The sequence below is a fragment of the Salvelinus sp. IW2-2015 genome, unplaced genomic scaffold (assembly GCF_002910315.2).
Source record: "Salvelinus sp. IW2-2015 unplaced genomic scaffold, ASM291031v2 Un_scaffold2245, whole genome shotgun sequence".
Taxonomy (NCBI): Eukaryota; Metazoa; Chordata; class Actinopteri; order Salmoniformes; family Salmonidae; genus Salvelinus; species Salvelinus sp. IW2-2015.
In genome coordinates, this window is record NW_019943574.1 from 172008 (window position 1) to 185581 (window position 13574).

Below are 13574 nucleotides of genomic sequence, written 5' to 3' on the forward strand. Positions count from 1 at the left end.
GCGAAACAGCACAATTGAAGTAGCGGACAATCATAGACAGACTCAGACGACACTGGACTTTACCCCCTGCGCTAGAACAGAAACCTAGTATAGAACAAGCACAGCATCAGACAGACAGACGACAGAGTAGATACAGACTGACACGAACAGGGCACGGCCATGTGACACCACAATTGACTGAACTATACATACAGATCTCAGTAGTCATGTACAAGACACGATGTCTAGGTACATGGATAACCTAGGCGCGATCTACGACCTGAGTCCAGGCCTACATTCCCACACCTGTTATTAGAACAGACCAAGACGACATGAGTCTAGTTCGTGTCCAGCAACGACACGATAGCCACCAGCGACTATCGACATCGCTGATTCCCATGGTTGACATGCACCTAGGTAAGATCAGACTATACAACTCGTATCCTAGTGCAGCAACAAGCTACACTGGGCAGTTGCAAGACGTACTACCTTGTCTGTCGCTTTGTTCCCTGTCCCTATCCCTTCTTCTTGTCTGTTCTTCCTCTCTCCCGTGTTGTTCTCTGGTCTCTGATCTCCTGTGTTCTGTTCCTGGCCCTCTCTCGTTCTTTCTGTCCTGTTCTCGCTCTCCCTGGTTCTCAATGTGTCTGTTGTCATCGGTCATCTCTCTTATAAACTAAATCTACTCGCTATCTTACTTTCACGCTCCACCTGCTCCACAATAGAAAACAGACAACAGACAGACAGACAGACAGACAGACAGACAGACAGACAGACAGACAGACAGACAGACAGACAGACAGACACACAATAGAAACAGACAGAGCAGACAGACAGACAGACAGAAGACAGACAGACAGACAGACAGACAGACACAGACAGACAGACAGACAGACGACAGACACGCAGCAGACACCACAAAGAACAGACAGCAGACAGAACAGACAGACAGACAGACAGACAGAACACCACAAATAGAAACAGACAGACAGACAGACAGACAGCAGACAGACAGAACAGGCAGACAGGCAGGCAGACACACAATAGAACAGACAGACAGACAGACAGACAGACAGACAGACAGACAGACAGACAGACAGACAGACAGACAGACAGACAGACACCACAATAGAAACAGACAGACAGAGACAGACAGACAGACAGACAGACAGACAGACAGACAGACAGACAGACAGCCAGACAGACAGACAGGCAGACACCACAATAGAACAGACAGACAGAAAGACAGACAGACAGACAGACAGACAGACAGACAGACAGAACGACAGACAGACAGACAGACAGACAGACAGACAGACAGACAGACAGACACCACAATAGAAACAGACAGACAGACAGACAGACAGACAGACAGACAGACAGACAGGCAGACAGACAGGCAGGCAGACACCACAATAGAAACAGACAGACAGACAGACAGACAGACAGACAGACAGACAGACAGACAGACAGACAGACGACAGACAGACACCACAATAGAAACAGACAGACGACAGACAGACAGACAGACAGACAGCAGACAGACAGACAGACAGACAGACAGACAGACAGACAGACAGACAGACAGACGGCAGGCAGACACCACAATAGAAACAGACAGAACAGACAGACAGAGACAGACAGACAGACAGACAGACGACAGACAGACAGACAGACAGACAGACAGCCGACACAATAGAAAATGTCTTTCCTTAGTTGCAGTCTGATTTTGCTCAGCTTGTTATATGATGTAACCCTGGATAAAAGCCTAATCAGCCATGTTCTTATCATCGTTTAGACTCAACAGAGTCTATTTTACTGCTGAGTCACAGATCCAAATATAGCGCAGAATGTGGGTTTTCCTTCCGTTGGTCTCGTGAGAAAGTCTGGTAAGACAGAGCTCAGCTGATCCGGTCCAATCCGTTTTAGGAACGTTGTCTAGACTAGAAGTCCTTTATGCATGGGAATGACCCAMAACCACGGACACAGAACTCACAGCGGTCTAGATCTGAAGCCAGTAACTWAGTACCCTCACAAACCCTGACGCAGGCGTTGTGTCTGTGTGTGTAAACAGGTGAAGGGTCAAAGGTGACAGGTCAAAGCTTTTCCCTTTGAATCCCCAGCCAAGCATCTTATTCAGAACTTAAAGTCTGCTACACATTTAACACAAACTAATCAAACTCTACCTTGTTTTCTACACAAGTTTTACATACTTTTGTTTGGCAATTTGTTGGGGGGAATGGACCGTATACGACTACAATGACTGTATATCTCTGTGTATCTCTGTGTATCTCTGTATATCTCTGTATATCTCAGTGTATCTCTGTATATCTCTGTGTATCTCTGTGTATCTCTGTATATCTCTGTATATCTCTGTGTATCTCTGTGTATCTCTGTGTATCTCTGTATATCTCTGTGTATCGCTGTATATCTCTGTGTATCTCTGTGTATCTCAGTGTATCTCTGTGTATCTCTGTATATCTCTGTATATCTCTGTATATCTCTGTATATCTCTGTGTATCTCTGTGTATCTCTGTGTATCTCTGTATATCTCTGTATATCTCTGTGTATCTCTGTATATCTCGGTATATCTCTGTGTATCTCTGTATATCTCTGTGTATCTCAGTGTATCTCTGTATATCTCTGTATATCTCTGTGTATCTCTGTGTATCTCTGTATATCTCTGTGTATCTCTGTATATCTCTGTGTATCTCTGTATATCTCTGTATATCTCTCGATATCTCTTATAAGAGACTGTTATCGTCGTATTCTTATCCGTTATTTTTTAAACTGCACTGTCGGTTAGGGCCTCGTAAGTAAGCATATCACTGTAAGCGTCTACTACACCTGTTGTATTCAGCATTTCACTGTAAGGTCTACTACACCTGTTTGTATTCAGCATTTCACTGGTAAGGTCTACTACACCTGTTGTATTCAGCATATCACTGTAAGGTCTACTACACCTGTTGTATTTCAGCATATCACTGTAAAGGTCTACTACACCTGTTGTATATCCAGCATTCACTGTAAGGTCTAACTACACCTGTTGTATTCAGCATTCACATGTAAGGTCTACTACACCTGATTGTATTCAGCATTTCACTCGTAAGGTCTACTACACCTGTTGTATTCAGCATATCACTGTAAGGTCTACTACACCGTTTTATTCAGCATTTCACTGTAAGGTCTACTACACCTGTTGTATTCAGCATATCACTGTAAGGTCTACTACACCTGTTGTAATTCAGCATTCACTGTAAGGTCTACTACACCTGTTGTAATTCAGCACTATCACTGTAAGAGTCTACTACACCTGATTGTATTCAGGCATATCAACTGTAAGGTCTACTACACCTGTTGTATTCAGCATATCACTGTAAGGTCTACACACCTGTTGTATTCAGCATATCACTGTAAGGTCTACTACACCTGTTGTATTCAGCATATACTGTAAGGTCTACTACACCTGTTGTCAGTTACAGCTATTCACTCAGTAAGGTCTACTACACCTGTTGTATTCAGCATATTCACTGTAAGGTCTACTTACACACTGTTTTATTTCAGCATTTCACTGTAGGTCTAACACCTGTCTGTATCAGCATATCCTGAAGTCTACTACACCTGTTGTATTCAGCATTTCACTGTAAGGTCTACAACCTGTTGTATTCGCATTTCACTGTGAGAGTCTACTACACCTGTTGTATTCAGATTTCACTGTAAGGTCTCTACACTGTTGTATTCAGCATTTCACTGTAAGGTCTACTACACCTGTTGTATATTCAGGCATATCACTGTAAGGTCTACTACACCTGTTGTATTCAGCATTTCACTGTAAGGTCTACTACACCTGTTGTTCAGCATATCACTGTAAGGTCTACTACACCTGTTGTATTCAGCATTACCACTGTAAGGTTCTACCTACACCTGTTGTATTCAGCATTTCACTGTAAGGTCTACTACACCTGTTGTATTCAGCATTATCACTGTAGAGGTCTACTACACCTGTTGTATTCAGCATTTCACTGTAAGGTCTTAACATCCTGTTTAATTCAGCATATACTGTAGGTCTACTACACTTTGTATTTCAGCATATCACTGTAAGGTCTACATACACCTGTTGTATATTCAGCATAATCACTGTAAGGTCTACTACACCTGTTGTATTCAGCATTCACATGTCAGGTCTACTAATCCTTTGATTCAGCATCACTGTAGGTCTACTACACCATGTTGTATTCAGCATATCACTGTAAGGTCTTACTACACCTGTGGATATTCAGCATTTCACTGTGAGGTCTACTACACCTGTTTGTATTCAGCATTTCACTGTAAGGTCTACTACACCTGTTGTATTCAGCATTTCACTTGAGGTCTACTACACCTGTGTATTCAGCATTCACTGTGAGGTCTACTACACCCTGTTGTATTCAGCATATCACTGTAAGGTCTACTACACCTGTTGTATTCAGCATTTCACTGTAAGGTCTACTACACACCTGTTGTATTCAGCATTATCACTGTAAGGTCTACTACACCTGTTTGTATTCAGCATATCACTGTAAGAGTCTACTACACCTGTTGTATTCAGCAATCACTGAGGTCTACTACACCTGTGTATTCAGCATATCACTGTAAGGTCTACTAACACCTTTGTATTCAGCATATCACTGAAGGTTCTACGTACACCTGTTGATTACAGCATTTCACTGTAGGTCTACTACACCTGTTGTAGTCAGAACTGTAAGTCTACTCACCTGTTGTATTCAGCATTTCACTGTGAAGTGTCTACACCTGTTGTATTCAAGCATTTCACTGTAGGTCTACACAACCTGTTGTATTCAGCATTTCACTGTAAGTTCACTACACCTGTTTATTCAGCATGTTCACTGTAAGGTCTACTACACCTGTTGTATTCAGCATATCACTGTAAGGTCTACTACACCTGTTGTATTCAGCATTTCACTGTAAGGTCTACCTACACCTGTTGTATTCAGCATATCACTGTAAGGTCTTACTACACCTGTTTGTATTCAGCATTTCACTGTAAGGTCTACCTACACCTGTTGTCATTCAAGCATTCACTGTAAGTCTACTACACCTGTATGTATCAGCATTTCACTGTGAGGTCTACACTACACCTGTTGTATTTAGCATTTCAACTGTAAGGTCTACTACACCTGTTGTATTCAGCATATCACTGTAAGGTTACTACACCGTTGTATTCAGCATATCACTGTAAGTCTACCTACACCTGTTTATTCAGCATATCACTGTAAGTCTACTACACCTGTTGTATTCAGCATTATCACTGTTAAAGGTCTACTACACCTGTTGTATCAGCATTTTCACTGTAAGGTCTACTACACCTGTTGTATTCAGCATATTCACTGTAAGGTCTACTACAACCTGTTGTATTCAGCATTTCACTGTGAGGTCTACTACACCTGTTGTATTCAGCATTTCACTGTAAGGTCTACTACACCTGTTGTATTCAGCATTTCACTGTGAGGTCTTACTACACCTGTTTGTATTCAGCATTCACTGTGAGGTCTACTACACTGTTGTATTCCAGCATATCACTGTAAGGTCTACTACATCTGTTGTATTCAGCATTTCACTGTAAGGTCTACTACATCTGTTGTTTTCAGCATTTCACTGTAAGGTCTACTTACATCGTGTTGTATTCAGCATTTCACTGTAAGGTCTACTACACCTGTTGTATTCAGCATTTCACTGTAAGGTCTAGTACACCTGTTTGTATTCGGCGCCGCATTGACTAATAAAACGTGATTTGATGCTCTGTGACTCTGTTTCGTAGCCGGCCCTTTACATGTTTTAGTCATTTAGCAGATGCTTCTTTAAAACAACGACTTTTTTGGAACCAACTAGAGTTATGTCACTTGTTCATTGCAACATCGACAGATGTCACCTAGTTACGGCATTCTTGGGGGGGGGGGGTTAGATAACAGCAACCTTCATTGATTCCGATTTGATTACCGGCCCAACGCGGTTCATCCGCTAGCCTACCTGCGCGGACCCAGAGATACGAATCGCAACGCAGTCCAGTGATGTCATTCCTCTGCCTCCTATGATGTCATCTCTCTAGTGTTGGAGAAGAGATTGTCTGAGCCTATAGGACTTCTGGTCTAAACAGTAGTGTTTACATGGGATGTGCAAGGCCTTTAAAGAGGCACATAGGAATAGGTGCCCAGGCTGTAAGTAAGGCACTGAATTCTAGGGTCGTTAAAGTAGTGCACTATTATAGGGAATAGAGTGCCATAGGGCTCTGGTCTAAAGTAGTGACTATTAGGGAATAGAGTGACCAAATAGGGCTCTGGTCTAAAGTTAGTGCACTATATAGGGAATAGGAGTGCCATAGGGGGGGGCTCTAGTGATCAATAGTAGTGCCTCACTATATAGGGAATAGAGTTGCCTAAGCTTGGTCTAAAGAGTGCTACTATGGATAATCGCATTAGGTAAAGTATAAGTAGTGCAACTATATAGGGAATAGAGTGCATAGGGCTCTGGTCTAAAGTAGTGACCAATATAGGGAATAGGCTGCACTTGGAATGCATCATTTGTCTGGGCCTGTAAAATGTCTCTATTAATGTGTTTTAATAGGAAGTCTCTCTCCTGAAGCCTCTCTCTTGATATATCTCTTTTGTTGTCTCTCCCTTGAAGCATCTATCTTGAAACCTCTGCTTGTAGCCTCTCTCTTGCCTACCTCTCTCTTGTAGCCTCCCTTGAGCTCTCTCTTGACTCTTCTTGAAGCCTCTCTCTTGAAATATCTCCCTATAAGCCTCTCTCTTGTAGCCTCTCTCTTGTAGCGCTCTCTCTAGCCCCGTCCTCTCTCTTGTAGCCTCTCTCTTGTAGCCTCTCTCTTGCAGACTCTCTCTAGAAGCTCTTCTTGTGTCTTCTCTGTAGCCTCTCTCTGTAGTCTCGCTTCTTGTTGTCTCTCTCTTGTAGCCTCTCTCTTGTAGCCTCTCTCTTGCAGACTCTCTCTAGAGACTCTCTCTGTAGCCTCTCTCTTGTAGCCTCTCTTGTACCTCCTCCTGGTAGCCTCTCTCTTGTAGCCTCTCTCTTGTAGCCTCTCTTGTTGCTCTCTCTTGTGAACCTCTCTCTGTAGCCTCTCTCTTGTTAGTCTCTCTCTTGTAGCCTCTCTCTTGTAGCCTCTCTCTTGTAGCTCTCTCTTGTAGCCTCTCGCTCTTGCAGACTCTCTCTAGAAGTCTCTCTCTTGTTGTCTCTCTCTTGTAGCCTCTCTCTTGTAGACTCTCTCTAGAAGCCTCTCTCTTGTAGCCTCTCTCTTGTAGCCTCTCTCTTTTGTCTCTCTTTGTAGCCTCTCTCTTTAGCTCTCTCTGTAGCCTCTCTCCTTGTAGCCTCTCTCTTGTATCCTCTCTCTTCAGCTCTCTTAGTCTCTCTCTTGTTGCCTCTCTCTTGTAGCCTCTCTCTTGTAGCCTCTCTCTGTAGCCCTCTCTCTTGTAGCCTCTCTCTTGTAGCCTCTCTCCTGTAGCCTCTCTCTTGCAGACTCTCTCTAGAAGTCTCTCTCTTGTTGTCTCTCTCCTTGTAGCCTCTCTCTTGTAGACTCTCTCTAGAGCCTCTCTCTTAGTCCTCTCTTGTAGCCTCTCTCTTGTAGCTCTCTCTAAAGTCTCTCTCCTGTAGCCTCTCTCTGTAGACTCTCTCTAGAAGTCTCCTCCTGAGCTCTCTCTTGTAGACTCTCTCTAGAAGTCTCTCTCTTGTTGCCTCTCTCTTGTAGCCTCTCTCTTTAGCCTCTCTCTTGTAGCCTCTCTCCTGTAGTCTCTCTCTTGTAGCCTCTCTCTTGTAGCCTCTCTCTTGTAGCCTCTCTCCTGTAGTCTCTCTCTGCAGTCTCTCTCTTGTTCTCCCTCTGTAGCCTCTCTCTGTAGCTCTCTCTTGTAGCCTCTCTCCTGTAGTCTCTCTCTTGCAGACTCTCTCTAGAGTCTCTCTTGTTGCCTCTCTCTTGTAGCCTCTCTCCTGTAGCCTCTCTCTGAGCCTCTCTCTTGTATCCTCTCTCTTGCAGACTCTCTCTAGAAGCCTCTCTCTTTTAGACATACTAATTGTTCACAACATTGTTAAAAGTGTTACCAAGAAAAGACTAAAGAACAGATATTGGCAGTATTGAATAACCACCTCTTTTCACACTCGTAACATCAGCATACATAAAAAGAGAATATGGGTCAGATAATGTATACACACACACAGGCACACACACACAGTGTTTAAACCACAAAGGACCTCATTCAAGCGTGTCAAAGCCACATTTAGGTTTTCTGTTGAAGAACACATTGTTCTAACAGCAGCACTTTCAATCAGCGGTTGGAAAAAGTACCCAGTTGTCACACTTGAGTAAAAGGAAAGATAAATTAAAAGAAAATGACTCAAGTAAAAGTGAAAGTCACCCAGTAAAATACTATTTAAGTAAAAGTACAAAAGTATTTGGTTTTAAATATACTTAACTGTCAAAAGTAAATGTAATTGCTAAAATATACTTAACTGTCAAAAGTAATAGTTTAAATAATTTCTAATTACTTTTAAGCAAAACAGACATTGTTTTTTATTGTTTTTAATGTACGTTTAGCCAGAGGTACACTCCAACACTCAGACATAATCTACAAATGAAAGCATTTATGTTTAGTGAGTCCGCCAGATCAGAGACAGTAGGGACGACCAGGGATGTTCTCTTGATAAGTGTGTGAATTGGACCATTTTCCTGTACTGCTAAGCATTCAAAATGTAACGAGTACTTTTGGGTGTCAGGGAAAATGTACGGAGTAAAAGTACATTATTTTCTTTAGGAATGTAGTGAAGTAAAAGTTGTCAAAAATATAAATAGTAAAGTAAAGTACAGATACACCCCAAAAAACGACTTAAGTATTTTTCATTAAGTACTTTACACCACCGCTTTTAATTTATGTAGAAAAACGTTGTCACTTCTGTGTATCACAACGTCTGGAGAGTAATTTACAAAGCTACCGAAAAAACGCTCATGATTGAAAACAYACTGTACATAAACACAGTAATGGTGTCTGTTAAAAAAAAATCCCAGGTTGCCATAACATGTCTGTTGCATCACCTGGTCGTCCCCTGTTTTCTGCCTCGGATCGACTAGGGAACCTCAGTACTCAGGTCAAACCAAAGAGATGGATCACATTCTCAGTCAAACTGAGGTGGAAGCCAGGAGACTTCAATTCACATGGGATGATTATCCTTATATGGACACCATAGACCTGTGGTTCAGACAAAAATAAATGAGCTTTAAAGGGCTACATTCAGTCTAAACAAAAAATAGCCACAGACGCACCACACTATAAAAACCTYGTGTAAAACCCAGTTTAATGAGTGAATATTTTTCTGATGTACCAATTTGACTTTTCCCTTCTAATCTTGAGGAAACATATTGGGCATCCTTGGACAGTCTAACCCTACAGTAGCCATGGCGACGGTCCTACAATTTATTTTTAATTTATTTTATTATTTTTTTATTATTATTATTTTGGGATCGATTTTAAAAAAGCGGGCAGGTTGAGCATTAGTAGTCAGCAGCGGATGAGGTGGGAGTGGACAGAACAGCCAGGAAGTCAAAGCAGCAGACTTAGCCACAGGTTTGTGAAAGGGTTGATGGTAGCTAACTATCTAGTCTCCCTCAGCATTAGTGTTGGCTAATGCTAATAAGCTAGCGTTAGCGCTCAAGCATTTTTTAAGCTATCGTGTGTCAGTCAGAGTTATCTACCAGTATATTTAGCATGCTAACGATGTTGATGGTAGCTAACTATCTAGTCTCCCTCAGCATTAGGGTTGGCTAATGCTAATAAGCTAGCGTTAGCGCTCAAGCATTTTTTTAAGCTATCGTGTGTCAGTATATTTAGCATGCTAACGATGTTGGTGAAGACGGGTTGGCTGACAACGTCACGAAAATGATGTGTACGTACCGATGTGGCTGGAAGGTGTAAGTTGTTATGATTCTGAACGGGCAGATAGCTAGCAACAACGACAACAAACTGCCGTGTGGCGAATCGTAGGTGGCTCGTTTCAGCTAGTTTTATCTTGTTATTGATACTACTATTGGCGATGTAACTATTTGTTGAAAAAACKGCCAATTATTTAATTGAGTTTTAATTGGTATTACTCTTTTTATTCACTTAGCTACGGACTTTTTTCTATTGTTGTTGCGTTGTCGAGAGGTCGAGAGAGTCAACCTGCAAGTAAGAATTCCAATTCACTGTTTACTCCACATTGATCATGTGACAAATAAAACAAACTTGACCTTGACCTTAGAAGGAATGGCAGCCAGAAAGAGAAGGGAAAAGATGGCCAGCTTTGTGGTGATTGTATTTTTCTTCAGAAAATATTCAAGACTCTTGACTTTTTACATATTTTGTTGTGTTGCAACCTGAATTGAAAATTGATTCAATTGAGATTTTTTTGTTACTGGTCTACACACAATACCCCTTAATGTCCAAGTCAAAAATAAATATGGATATATATATATAAATTGAATTTGGCCTTTACTACCATAGCACATAGAAACACATTGAATAAAACATCAGGGTTCCCAAGTGGCGCAGGGGTCTAAGGCATCTCAATGCTAGAGGCGTCACTACAAACACCCTGGTTCGTATCCAGGCTGTATCACAACCGGGCCGTGATTGGGAGTCCCATAAGGCGGCGCACAATTGGCCCAGCGTCGTCCGGGGCTTGGCCGGTGCAGGCCGTCATTGTAAATGAAAATGTGTTCTTAACTGACTTGCCAAGTTAAATAAAATAAAAATATAAATTCATGGAAAAAAAGACAGTCAAAAAATAAATCATAAAGAATAAGGTTTTGAAGTGTCTGTCCTATATGAGATACAGAGCATTCAGAAAGTATTCAGACCCTTCGACTTCTTCCACATGTTATGTTACAGCCTTATTCTAAGAAGGATTAAATTGTTTTTTTTTTTCTACATAAATCTACATACAATACACCGTCATGACAAAGCAAAAACAGTTTTTTAGGCATTTTTGCAAATTTATAAAAAAAAATTATAATAATAATTATCACATTGGCATAAGTATTCAGATCCTTTACTCAGTACTTTGTTGAAGCACCTTTGGCAGCGATTGCAGCCTCAAGTCTTCTTGGGTACGACGCTACAAGCTTGGCACACCTGTATTTGGGGAGTTTCTCCCATTCTTCTCTACAGATCCTCTCAAGCTCTGTCAGGTTGGACAGAGAGCGTCGCTGCGCAGGTATTTTCAGGTCTCTCCAGAGATGTTCGATCGGGTTCAAGTCTGGCCACTCAAGGACATTCAGAGACTTGTCCCAAAGTCACTCTAGTGCTTTCTTGGCTTTGCGCTTAGGGTTGTTGTCCTGTTGGAAGGTGAACCTTCTCCCCAGTCTGAGGTCCTGAGCGCTCTGSAGCAGGTTTTCATCAAGAATCTCTCTGTATTTTGTTCTGTTCATCTTTCCCTCGATCCTGACATGTCTCTCAGTCCCTGCCGCTGAAAAAACATCCTCACAGCATGATGCTGCCACCACCATGCTTCACCGTAGAGATGGYGCCAGGTTTCCTACAGACGTGATGCTTAGCATTCAGGCCAAAGAGTTGGCCTGGTCTCATCAGACCAGAGAATCTTGTTTCTCATGGTCTGAGAGTCTTCAGGTGCCTTTTAGTCAAACTCCAAGCAGGCTGTCATGTAGTTTTTACTGATGAGTGGCTTCCGTCTGGCCACTCTACCATAAAGGCCTGATTGGTGGAGTGCTGCAGAGATGGTTGTCCTTCTGGAAGGTTCTCCCATCTCCACAGAGGAACTCTGGAGTTCTGTCAAAGTGAAATATATATATATATTTTTTAAACATATTTAACCGATAATATTTCTTGCTCCACACTTCTATTTGTTTGTATGTACGTGTCCCGTGACACTTTTGTAGAGCAATACGGAGAACACCATCGTGTTCCATAGTGGGGTCGTATTTGCTTATAGCCTATATCAGCATTAAGGCCAAATAAAATGTTTCTAATAATTTTTTATATCAAATCAAATCATATCCCCAAAAAATTGTCACATGCGCCGAATACAACAGGTGTAGACCTTACAGTGAAATGCTTACTGGCAAGCCCTTAACCTACAATGCAGTTTTAACAAAAATAAGCATTTACTAAAATAAACTGAAGTAAAAAATAAAAATAAAATAGAAAAATAGAAAATAATGAATGAGTAACAATAAAATAACAGCAGAGAGGCTATATACAGGGTGTTACGGTACTGAGTCAATGTGGAGGCTATATACAGGGTGTTACGGTACTGAGTCAATGTGGAGGCTATATACAGGGTGTTACGGTACAGAGACAAAACGCTTCTCCTTCATGAGCGGTATGACGGCTGTGTGGTCCCATGGTGTTTATACTTGCATACTGTTGTTTGTACAGATGAACATGGTACCTTCAGGTGTTTGGAAAATGTTCCCAAGCATAAACCAGACTTGTGGAGGTCTACAATTTGTTTTCTGATATCTTTCTTTTAATTTTACCATGATGTCAAGCAAAGAGACACTGAGTTTGAAGGTAGGCCTTGAAATACATCTACAGGTACACCTCCAATTGACTCAACTTATGTCAATTAGCCTATCAGAAGTTTCTAAAGCCATGACATAATTTTCTGGAATTTTCCAAGCTGTTTAAAGGCACAGTCAACTTAGTGTATGTAAACTTCTGACCCACTGGAATTGTGATGCAGTGAGTTATAAGTCAAAAAATCTGTCTGTAAACAATTGTTGGAAAAATTACTTGTGTCATGGACTACTTTGTGCATAACACAATAATTTTCCCAACAATTGTTTACAGACAGATTTTTTTAAACTTATAACTCACTGCATCACAATATCACAATTCACAGATTTCCCGAACCGACTTGCCAAAACTATAGTTTGTTAACAAGAAATGTGTGGAGTGGTTGAAAAACAAGTTTTGATTACTCCAACCTAAATGTATGTAAACTTCCGGCTTCAACTGTATATATATATACATATATATATATATTTTTTTTATGCTTCAATGGGTCTTAAAATTAAACATCACATATCATAATAATGCTTGGTATGACATTCTTTACAACAATACCTGAAAAAAAAAATCACATTTCACAATGTTCATCTCAAATAACACCACATTCATGCGTTTAGGTATTAAAACTTTTTTTGCCTGGGGAGGATGCCCCCAGCCCCTCCTACGTGCCTTGGGCTAAGACCCAAATCCTATAAATGCACCTGCTAAATGACCCCAGTACTCTGATACTGTACTATTAAAATAATAATCAATCAAATGAAAGAAAGAAAAGGAAATACCATTTCTCCCTCCCTCCCTCCCTCCCTCCCATTACTAATTATTGTAGGAGCTGATGACTGATATGATTGTGTGTGTGATATGATAGGCTTTCTATTCAAACTGCTAATTTCACACATGATTGAGTCTCTATTGTTTGTAATGAACCAGCTTTCCTGAATATTGCACTTGACTGGCTGACTGACTACTGGGCACAATGGTTGCCATTATGCAATTGGCTCGCTGGACCCATTTATCATTGTACCCGGTCCATGATAGAGA